Raw genomic sequence first — 10,800 nt, forward strand, 5'->3', positions numbered from 1 at the left:
AAAGCAAGCGTCCGCTTTGACAGAGGCTGGGTGTTAATTGAACGAGGATATTATACCAAGAATTTAGTCCAGTAGATATAAATTACCTTTAATAATACATAATGAGCTTTTATGGAAGGCCGACAACTTCGCAGCCCTGCTTTTCAGTCTCAATCCACTACTACTTTATCATCATAAGATAACGTCCATGAATTTGTTGACTACACGTACAAAACAGGAAGACGAACAAGCCCCCGTACGGCTTCGAATTCCTCACCGGTCAAGATTACTGTACATTGAACGACTGTGGAAAAGTGACCTAATACCGAACTTCTGCGAGTCTCGTCTCTGAGTTCAATAAACCTAAACAAAATGGAAATCGCACAGTTAACTCTCATTACCAAGGCTCAACTGGCGGTGTTTAAACGGTATCACATTTTAAGATATATATTGTGCACGTATATTTCGTGAAATAATACGTTATTATATTACTCTCCGTCCCTTTCCTCAAATTATGGTTAATGGACCATTAGTGGTTCTCGATGTATAGTTTGGTGGACCTCAAATCTTTTTTTTTCACTGGAAACATAATTAATCTTGCCACTTGCTCGTGGACATGCCGGCAGAACTACTGGATTACAAAATACAGCTTTCTGACTCGTGTTATCGTAAAATATATTTATTAAAATAATATTATAAAGTGACTTTAAATTGGATTGAAAATAAAATGAGATGATCTCACTGCTGATTCTACTGCTAATGCTATTAGTAATTCGAGCCGATGAGTAAAATATACAAATTAGGAGTGACGCATGTAACAAGGACGATATAAAATCAAGGTTTACTCTTTGCCGGTTTTTTGTTTAATTTTTAACCTGAAATTAGACTCCTGTTACGTGGAATCAGCATGACATCAGGTCTTCACATGAAATAACACAGGAAAACACATTGACAATACACAAACACTCACACCTTACGTGATGTTCGTACTTACGGCTGAAAGGACGTTAGACGTACTGTTATCCTTGCACGCCAATAGATTTTGCGGTCTGTTAGGATCTCCTGCCAGCGTTTTGTGGATCTCTCCAAACATTATTAAGCCTTGGTTAATAATTCTGGAGCAGTCGAGGTAGTTGTGGTCTTTGCATATATGAAAAAATTTTGCCCGTTGAGTCTGCATTTATAGACGTTATATATCACTAATTTTGTATCTAATTTTTGCACAGTAATTATTATAATTACGTATATCCATTTATCTAAAGTCGTGTATCAGCAACCGAAGAAAAGTCATTTCTATAATCATGATCATAGGCGCAGACTTTTGAAAATCTTGGGCATGCTCATGTAAATGTTATAAACTGTGGTATACCTACATTTATAAACTCGTAATATTATTTTGTTGTGAAAATATGAAATAAATACTTAAAAACATTATATAATCACTCACCTACGATGATGGAACCTGTAAAGTGTTTCTCCTGACAGCTGTTTTACTGATGAACTCGTTGACTATTACATCGATGTTAAGTTCCCTCGCGAGATCGGAATATAAGTACGTTCAGTAATGCAATATGATTCAATTGGTCTTGATTCATAGCAGATTTTGTGTATGTTTTCAGCCTTCTAAGCGCAGAAAATTAACGTTCCGTAGTACGGATGGATACAAATAATATTAAAAGTAGCTTTAATAGTTTCACATATTCTGGTTTCATGTTCTTCAGAGCTACGCACGTATCATCTGTTCTGCTCAAATACTGCACCACACTTTCAGAACTATTTAGTGTAACATTGTGTTGTTTTATTACATCCAATAAGATGTCTCTATGCAGAATGAGTCTTACGCCGTCAAAATCGTCACCATATATAGAAATAACATAAATATTATCTTCCAAGCTTAGTAAAAACCGTTCTATTTTTACAAGATGTGATACTGTTTCGGATAGTAGCCGCTGTTTGATCCACTACCTCATAACTGGAGTCCGGATTTCCATCCACTATCAAATTTAAAACATGCATGCATTAACCCATTTATGCCCGTAACTTTATTTTTGTGCAAATGTTGTGAATATCACACATAGTTTTTGATTTTATACATTTTTAATTGTAAATGAGCGAACTCAGATGAATCTTTACATTTAGGCCCTTTTTCAGGTTGGGTCTTTAACGACCCAGTGGGAAAATCTGATATACATTTTTTCTTTCTTTTTATTTATATCTAAATTACTGCATGTAACGACAGTAATTGTGAATATTATTTCTTTGTGTTATTGAATCAACGTATTATTGATGTTTTACATGTAATATTTATAATTTTACAGTGTACAAGTAAATATTCACATAACGTTTAGTCATAAAAATACGTACCTAAAATATAAATGACTCAATATTATCCAAACACATAATTACCACGTTATGTATGAAACTCTCTGACGCACTTGTCATGAAGCGGAGCCGGGCATGAAGGTTTGGAACAGCCTTTAGTAATCTTGTTTTTGCAGATAGCGCATCGGCGACGTGGCTGACCAACCGCCAGCAAGTGTCCAGCATTGCAATGTGCTGGACCTGCGACCATATTTCCCAGATTCAAATGCTTTCTGGGCCCCGGTGAAGATACTGGTGTTTCATATTTCTGCATCATAGTGATTACAGTTGTCCGTCTGAATGACAAATTATCCAAGGAACTTCCTTTTGATCTTGCTGTTAACCATGTATTATTCATGGCGACATCAAACATCCACAAAAGAATTGGAACATACCACTTTTTCCCTCTTATTCCAATTCTGTATGCTGCTATGTTTTGATCCATCTGATCAACACCTCCCATAAAACTATTGTATTTCTTGATGAGGTGGATTGTGTAATGGATATCCTCTTCTCTTCTTTGGCTGAGTACCGATCTGCTGTTCCTATAGGGTGCACGCCAAACTCATTTGAAACAACTGTCAAAATATTCAGCTGGAGGACTGTCTTTAGAAAGTGATAATGGATGACTCGACTGGACAGGATTATAAACTTGTGGAAAATTAGGGAGGGGCTGACTCTTCTTCCACTGCGGAATATATTTTGTATTCAGTACAGATCTTGGATTATAGCTTTTATCCCCTCTTGTTTTAGTTGTAGTCTCTACCTCAGCTTCTACTTCCAACAATACCGTAGCCTCCAATGTAGACTCAGGAGAAACATTTTCATCATCTCTTGTTTCATTTGAAAACCTTACCTCACCTTCTGCTTCCAAGAATGTCCTCGTCAAGCAGTCTGGATTATTACACTCCTCATCTCCAGAATCCCCATCGCTTTCTCCATGTACAGGTGGTGCAATATAAACATCAATTTCTCCAGATATGCTCCTCGTGTCACTTCAAGTTCAGATATTATTTCATGAGTTTTCAGTCCCTCCCTAGTATATCAAAACAAAAATAAATTATAACTAACGAAAAAGAATCATAAAAACAGAAATGTTACTAAGCGACAAAATGGTACCTCTCATTTTCCCACTGGGTCGTTAACGACCCACTCTAAAAAACTATTGTCATTGTTGCTATATTACTATAATTGTTACAATGCTATCAGGATATATTGTATTACTTACATTTTGATGTTTTAGATTCGTATTCAGAAGCTCGACAATGAGCCACATTCCATGCCAACAAATAGAAATTATTAGCTATGTGCTGCAGAATTCTAGTCAATTACGCAAGCTGAGAGATAGCTTCAAATAAAATGTGAATGTTGCAGCACTAATCAAACACACATGTTTATAACTCAAGACAACACTCTCAGTTACCAACCTAACTTATAGAAGTCACAATATAACACTACCGGGATATTTTATACAAATTATAATCACTGGGTCGTTAACGACCCAGTGGGCATAAATGGGTTAATGGTCTATCATAAGATAAAAAACATGCACAATGAAGCGAAAAAGCTGTAAAAATATGCTGTACCAAAAGTGAGTTCTACATTATGTTATATTTTATTTAATTTTGAAACAATGTACTACAACTAATTTCTCAAAATTTTCTCCACTTAAACTCATGCGGTTTTTTTTTTTTTTTTTTTTTTGACAGCACGTTCTTGAATACAGAAAATGATCTTAGTACATCACAAGAAGTGACTGGCGCATAGTTAAGCGAAGAACTTTGGCTTAACCGCGATGCTACCGAGCATACCAAGATACACATGTAGGCCTACTTACGTTTTTATTACAATGATCACAATAAACTACATCATCCTCCACTTTAGGAATTCCTTTCTCTCAGTCCATTTAGACACAAGATAATCTCTGCTTGGATTTCTAATAGGAGCCAAAACAACACTTAACCATTCGACACAAATATATACTAAATTGCAGTTTGCAAGGATGCTGCTTCTGCTTTCCTTTCTTTCAATTTTTGGCCTCAGACTTTTGACGAGCGAGAGTCGGAGGCTGGAAATTCCAGTGTAACAAAGGAATAGGAAAGTCCAAAGACGCTACTGTAGTCGTCAGGTAGGAAGTCACGAAACCATAATAGCTTTATTTTGTTTATTTTCTTTATCAATAGACAAATAATAACGTGGAATTACCAGATTCTACGAAGCAACTTTCATAAAAGACCCTATTTTGCAAGTTAACATAATAGGCTATACAATGCACTAAAACCAGATAAAAGGACATAATATACAATATAAGAATCTAAATAAATGCTATTAAATCTAAAATATTCAAAATATGTATTAGGCATTCATTCAATTCCAGAAAAAGTTCAAAACATGCAAACATGCACGGAAAGAGTACGATTATTTGGAATCGATGTCATGAAATGAATATTTGAAAAGTTTAAGCAGTGTAACCAGCTTACATAAAACATGCATTTTTTGTAAATCCGGGCTTTACTCATAATATACAACACGGAATCTCTCCTAAATTATCTAAGAAGTTACATGTCTCGCCACTGCTTAATTTTAATGTTATTTTTCTTGGTCATGTAAGTTTATGGGGATTTAATTGCACTATATGATTTTTCATTAGTATCTTTCCAAAGTGACAAAAATGCATCAGTATTCCTGTTCTCTTTTATAGAAGACAAAATAATATCTACAGAAGTAAAGTTAGGTGATAATTTAGTGACACTTTTTGAAGCTCTGAATTAAGTTTCTTTATTCTTTGAAAGATAAAAATTAGCATCTCAATATTAAACATAGTCTCAAATTTTTACATATGTTCTAAAAAATCTTTTAGCTTTTGTACCAGCATCAGATTTCTCATCCTGTACGTCTTAAAAAAATTAGAGGAGAACCTAATAAATTTTTTCCAAGCAAACAGAGAGACAACACGAAGGCACCATCTCGTGGTCAGAATGACCTTAAACCTTGACCTACTCCAGTGTCATGAGAATCGGAGAGAAAATTTGTCAGACTTTTGAATTTTTCCGATCTCTTTGGTGATCCACGAATAAAGAAAATCAAATCTTTGAGAAGTGACAAAGTATCTCTTACTACTGAAATATTATTAAAAGGATCTTGGACAGCTATATTCAAGAAATGACCCAAGCAGTGAATATGAATAGTCCTCAGTTCAATTTCTTTCATGTGTGACTATAATCCATTCAACCAACTGCTCATGTTTCATAGAAATTGCAAAACAACTCATGGATATCAAAATTTTTGTCAACAATGTGAAAACCAACAGACATCTGCTCTTTAATCTCTTCAGACCCAGGAAATTTTGTTCATGAAAAATGTTACTACTATTTTTTTTTAAATTTCAGGTCAATATGCATCAAGGACAGGGTGAAAAATTGTGAAAAAAATCCACAACATCTGGAATGTGTAAAATCTTGTGTCCCCTGCAGACCACGTTAGGTCTGTATGTGAAATTTTTTAAAAAAGGTGAAATGCGTATTTTGGGAACATTACAACAGTTATAATTTTCATAACAAGATGAAAAAAGATGAAATGCGTATTTTGAGAGCATTAGAACAGTTATAATTTTCACAATATCCATGATTAAATGTACAGTAGGTCAACAGAGAAAGACGTACAAAAAATAGATATAGGCCCTACATAATTGTCAATTGTCCCAGAAGAAAATATAAAATATCTCGGTGTAAGCTACCACACTTCTACTGTATTTGATGCAGTCAAGTGTATGGAAAAGTTAAAGAACAAACTAGATATCCTTGCATCAACTCCTCTATTACAACATCATCAGAAATATTCTATGTTATGCAGCTACATCTGCCCTACTTTGATTTATCAGTTTCAAACAACACCACTAAATAAAATACCAGCCAAATTTCTTTCTGATGCCGATGTTCTCATTAAAACCACATTGAAGGAAATAGTCCAGCTTCCCACCGACACACCAGACAACATGCTTTATGCTGACAGAAAATACAAGGGTTTGGGACTATTTAAATCTAGCTGGGAAGCTTTTTTGCAGCATATCAATGCATGTCAGAGCTTACAACGATCCCAAAATATCCATGTAAACGCCTGTCGCAACTTGTCTAATGAAATTGAGGTTTGTTTAAATAAACTTGGACTTCAAAACATCTCTTCTGATTCACTTCAAGTGAAAAAATTGAGATAAGATTTCAGGGAGCGAGCATTTCAATCTTGGTGCTCTTTAAATCAGAAAGGGAAAGGCGTCATCCTCTATAAGGAGTTCACTCCCGTCAATAAATGGATCCGACAACCTGATCGCCTCACTAGCAGTGAATGGAGACTAGCTCTTAAAATGACAGCTAATGTTTGTCCGCTGCGTGCTATACCAGGAAGGTCCCGAGACGGAAACCACTGTCGTCGTTGCGCCAGTGAGATTGAAACTCTTGGCCACGTTTTGGGTGCCTGTCCTTTCAGTGAGACACTGCGGAACTCTAGACATCACAGAATCAGGTCCATGATTGCTGAAGCCTTGAGGAAGAAAGGTTTCACTGTGCATGAAGAAGTCCATGGCATCTCTCAAGAGGGATCCTGTCGGCGAATTGACATGCTTGCCATTCCACCAGGTTCTACATCCACCTACATTATCGACCCGACAGTCAGGTTCGAGGCACAGGAACAACAGCCCGCTGACGTCCACGCAGAAAAATGCAGAATTTATGAGCCCACAGTTCCATTCTATTTGGAGAAATATCACCTCCATTGAAGTAGTTGGGCTAATGGTTGGCGCTAGGGGCACAATACCTCGCCTCTTTGCCAGTTCCTGCGAGAAGTTCCAGCTGAACAACGACTTCATTCGTGATGTTTCCCTTGCCGCTATCAGAGGATCACTTGCCATTTTAAAATACCATCTGTACTTTGTTTCTTAAAAAGGGAGAATTTTGCTCGAATATCTAATCTGTTTGTTTACTATGTTTAGGCCTGTTATGCATGCTATTATCTTTCCTGTACTTACTTTTCCCTTTTGTTCGTTCCCCTCCTTTCTCTTTTATGGTCTTTTTTTTTGTTTTCACTCAATATGTTTATTATGCTTTGTCCAATGAGGCAGTCCCGTCATTGGGAAAGCTGTTTATAAAATTATAATCAAACATATAACGATTTTGTAAATTATTTATATTTTGTAATATTGGTAGAACAAGAGATATTCAGAAATAAGTCTAAGTCTGGGCTGGATACAAACTTTTTAATTGATCATTTTTAAATGTATAAAATACTATATAATAAATTATCATCAAAGTTCATAGGTTTTGACAGGGATGTTTATAGTAGGTTGATGAAGTTGACAACAGTTTCTGGAATTCTGCGAGTATAGGAATACTTCCTCAATGATTCAATAAGTTATGATCATGTATGTCCATCCCCATCACATTATTTACTCAGTGTAAGCGTTGCACACCCTGCCTATGGCTTCCACTAACCTCCCGATTAGTAGACTAGCTCGTTCGTTTGGTATGTTCTTGTCTAATATGCCGGCGAGAGCTACAGGCACACTGAGCGCGCTTGCGCCTGTGGTCAATTAATACCCATAGGCGTCATAAGCACGAGGAGTAGAATACAGGGGCAATAAACACGAGGAGGCGACAGGGGTCATAAGCACAAGGAGTAGAAGTCAGAGGCAATAAGCATGAAGAGACGACAGGGGTCATAAGCACGAGGAGTAGAAGACAAGGACAATAAGCACGAAGAGTAGAAGACAGGGGCAATAACCACGAGGAGTAGAAGACAGAGGCAATAAGCACGAAGAGACGACAGGGGTCATAAGCATGAGGAGTAGAAGACAAGGATAATAAGCACGAGGAGTAGAAGACAGGGGCAATAAGCACGAGGAGTAGAAGACAGGGGCAATAAGCACGAAGAGGCGACAAGGGTCATAAGCACAAGGCGTAGAAGACAAGGACAATAAGCACGAGGAGACGACAGGGGTCATAAGCACAAGGAGTAGGAGACAGGGGCAATAAGCACGAGGAGACGATAGGGGTCATAAGCACGAGGAGTAGAAGACAAGGACAATAAGCTCGAGGAGTAGAAGACAGAGGCAATAAGCACGAGGAGTAGAAGACAGGGGCAATAAGCACGAGGAGTAGGAGACAGGGGCAATGAGCACGAGGAGTAGGAAACAGAGGCAATAAGCACGAGGACTAGAAGACAGAGGCAATAAGCACGAGGAGTAGGAGACAGGGGCAATGAGCACGAGGAATAGGAGACAGAGGCAATAAGCACGAGGAGTAGGAGACAGGGGCAATGAGCACGAGGAATAGGAGACAGAGGCAATAAGCACGAGGAGTAAAAGACAGGGGCAATAAGCACGAGGAGTAGAAGACAGGGGCAATAAGCATGAGGAGTAGGAGACAGGGGCAATGAGCACGAGGAGTAGAAGACAAGAGGCAATAAGCAGGAGGAGTAGAAGACAGGGGCAATAAGCACGAGGAGTAGAAGACAGAGGCAATGAGCACGACGAGTAGAAGACAGGGGCAATGAGCATGAGGAGAAGGGGATAAAACAAAAATAATTAAACTAAAAATCTCCTTAGCTGATATATCACATGTTTCGTCTAGTATCGATGAAAAGAAATCATTTTCTCTTATTTTTAATTAAAATTCTTTGAATAGACATGCTCAACAATATTATGATTTCGTTAATTATGTAATGTGGCATCCACTTGTAACTCGTCTGATAAGCCATAATTTCAGTACAGATACATCTTCGGGACGTAATTTAAGAAGATTGCGAAAATTAGAAGACTCATCAACATGATCACGAAGGGCTAAACCTTGGCAAACCAAGAATATTGAGGTAACAATTTTTTCCAACAAATATTAGTGGCCTGCATTTCTTTTGATTTGGAATGACTAATTGATGACAAAATATTTACCCTCTTTTCTATAGAATTCTTTGCACTAATGGAACACCTAAGCAAATTTCCTTTCTCGTGAGATCTGACTCGTCATGGAGCGACGGACCAGTTCTTGAAGCCATCTTTAACGAATGCATTACAGAAATCCTTATTTGTTGAAATTATATTTGAAGACAATTTGTTATCACATATTAACTTACACAACGAACAAAAAATCTTATCCTCTATTTCGTCGTACAGTATCTACGAGTATGAATTTATCCAATGTTTTTTTTATTTTTCGCCTACCACGTGTTTCTAATTTAGTGCAGATTTTAGTGGAATTAGCTGAAACTTTAACAGAAGCTCTATTATAACAATCTTTATCACTTTCACTATTGCACTCTGACGCACTATTTTCACGACCAATTGAAGATCTCGGTGCAAAAACTGGTCTGGTCCAATTTTTTTTTTTTCAAAATCGACATTTAGTATGGACTGCATATATAAAGAGTGTTAACACTTTTGTGCAAGAATCCGTCAAGTCTGACTTTCAGTAACGTCTCTACAGTTGAAAGGGACTTGCTTGTTTCACTGATTTGCGTAAAAGAACAGACAGAGCTTTCCGCTAGATAGAAGGTAAGTCAATATTCTTTCCCTACAGTCCTATATTTCAGTACAGTACCAATTTTAACTACAGCTTTGGTCTCCCGAGGTCAGATATTAGTAGCGTGATTGCCTGGTGATCCGGAGTTGTACTCGGGCGCGGGTTCGATTCTCGCTTGGGCTGATTACCTGGTTGGGTTTTTCCGAGGTTTTCCCCAACCGTAGGCAAATGTCAGATACTCTGTGGCAAACCCTCGGCTTCATCTCGCCAAACACCACCTCGCTATCACCAATTTCATTGATGCTAAATAACCAAGTAGTTGATACAGCATCGTTAAATAACCAAGTTAAAAAAAAGCCATTATAAGCTTACTTTTATTGGCTGCATTAAACACTCATTTTATTCATTCATTTAGTGTTCTACTCAAGGGCAGATATTTCACTGCAAACCCAGCTTCCTCCAATCTTTCCTATTTTCTGCATTCCTTTTCGTTTCCTCATATGATCCATATATCTTAATGTCGTCTATGATCTGATATCTTCTTCTACCCCGAACTCTTCTCCCGTTCACCAGCACTAAACACTTTAAGCTTCAAAATATAGTACAATAATAATTGTTTGAAAAGATGTAATATACGTAATATGTGTGTATATATATATATATATATATATATATATATATATATATATATATATATAATTATATTATATAAACAAATGCGAAAAGAGGTCCAAATCCGATTTCACAACATAATATCAAAACTAGCTCTGTTATAAGGCAGTGAATGTTGGACACTGCGGCAAAAGGAAATAAATTGAATCAACGCATCACAAATGAAATTTCTACGATCACTGACAGGAGTTACCTTGGGACCGCATTAGGAGCGAATCAGTGGGAAGTTGAGGAGATGACCGTAGACGTCCAACATTATCAACGTAAATGGAGAAACCACCTT

This window comes from Periplaneta americana, chromosome 6, assembly GCF_040183065.1.
Source record: "Periplaneta americana isolate PAMFEO1 chromosome 6, P.americana_PAMFEO1_priV1, whole genome shotgun sequence".
Taxonomy (NCBI): domain Eukaryota; kingdom Metazoa; phylum Arthropoda; class Insecta; order Blattodea; family Blattidae; genus Periplaneta; species Periplaneta americana.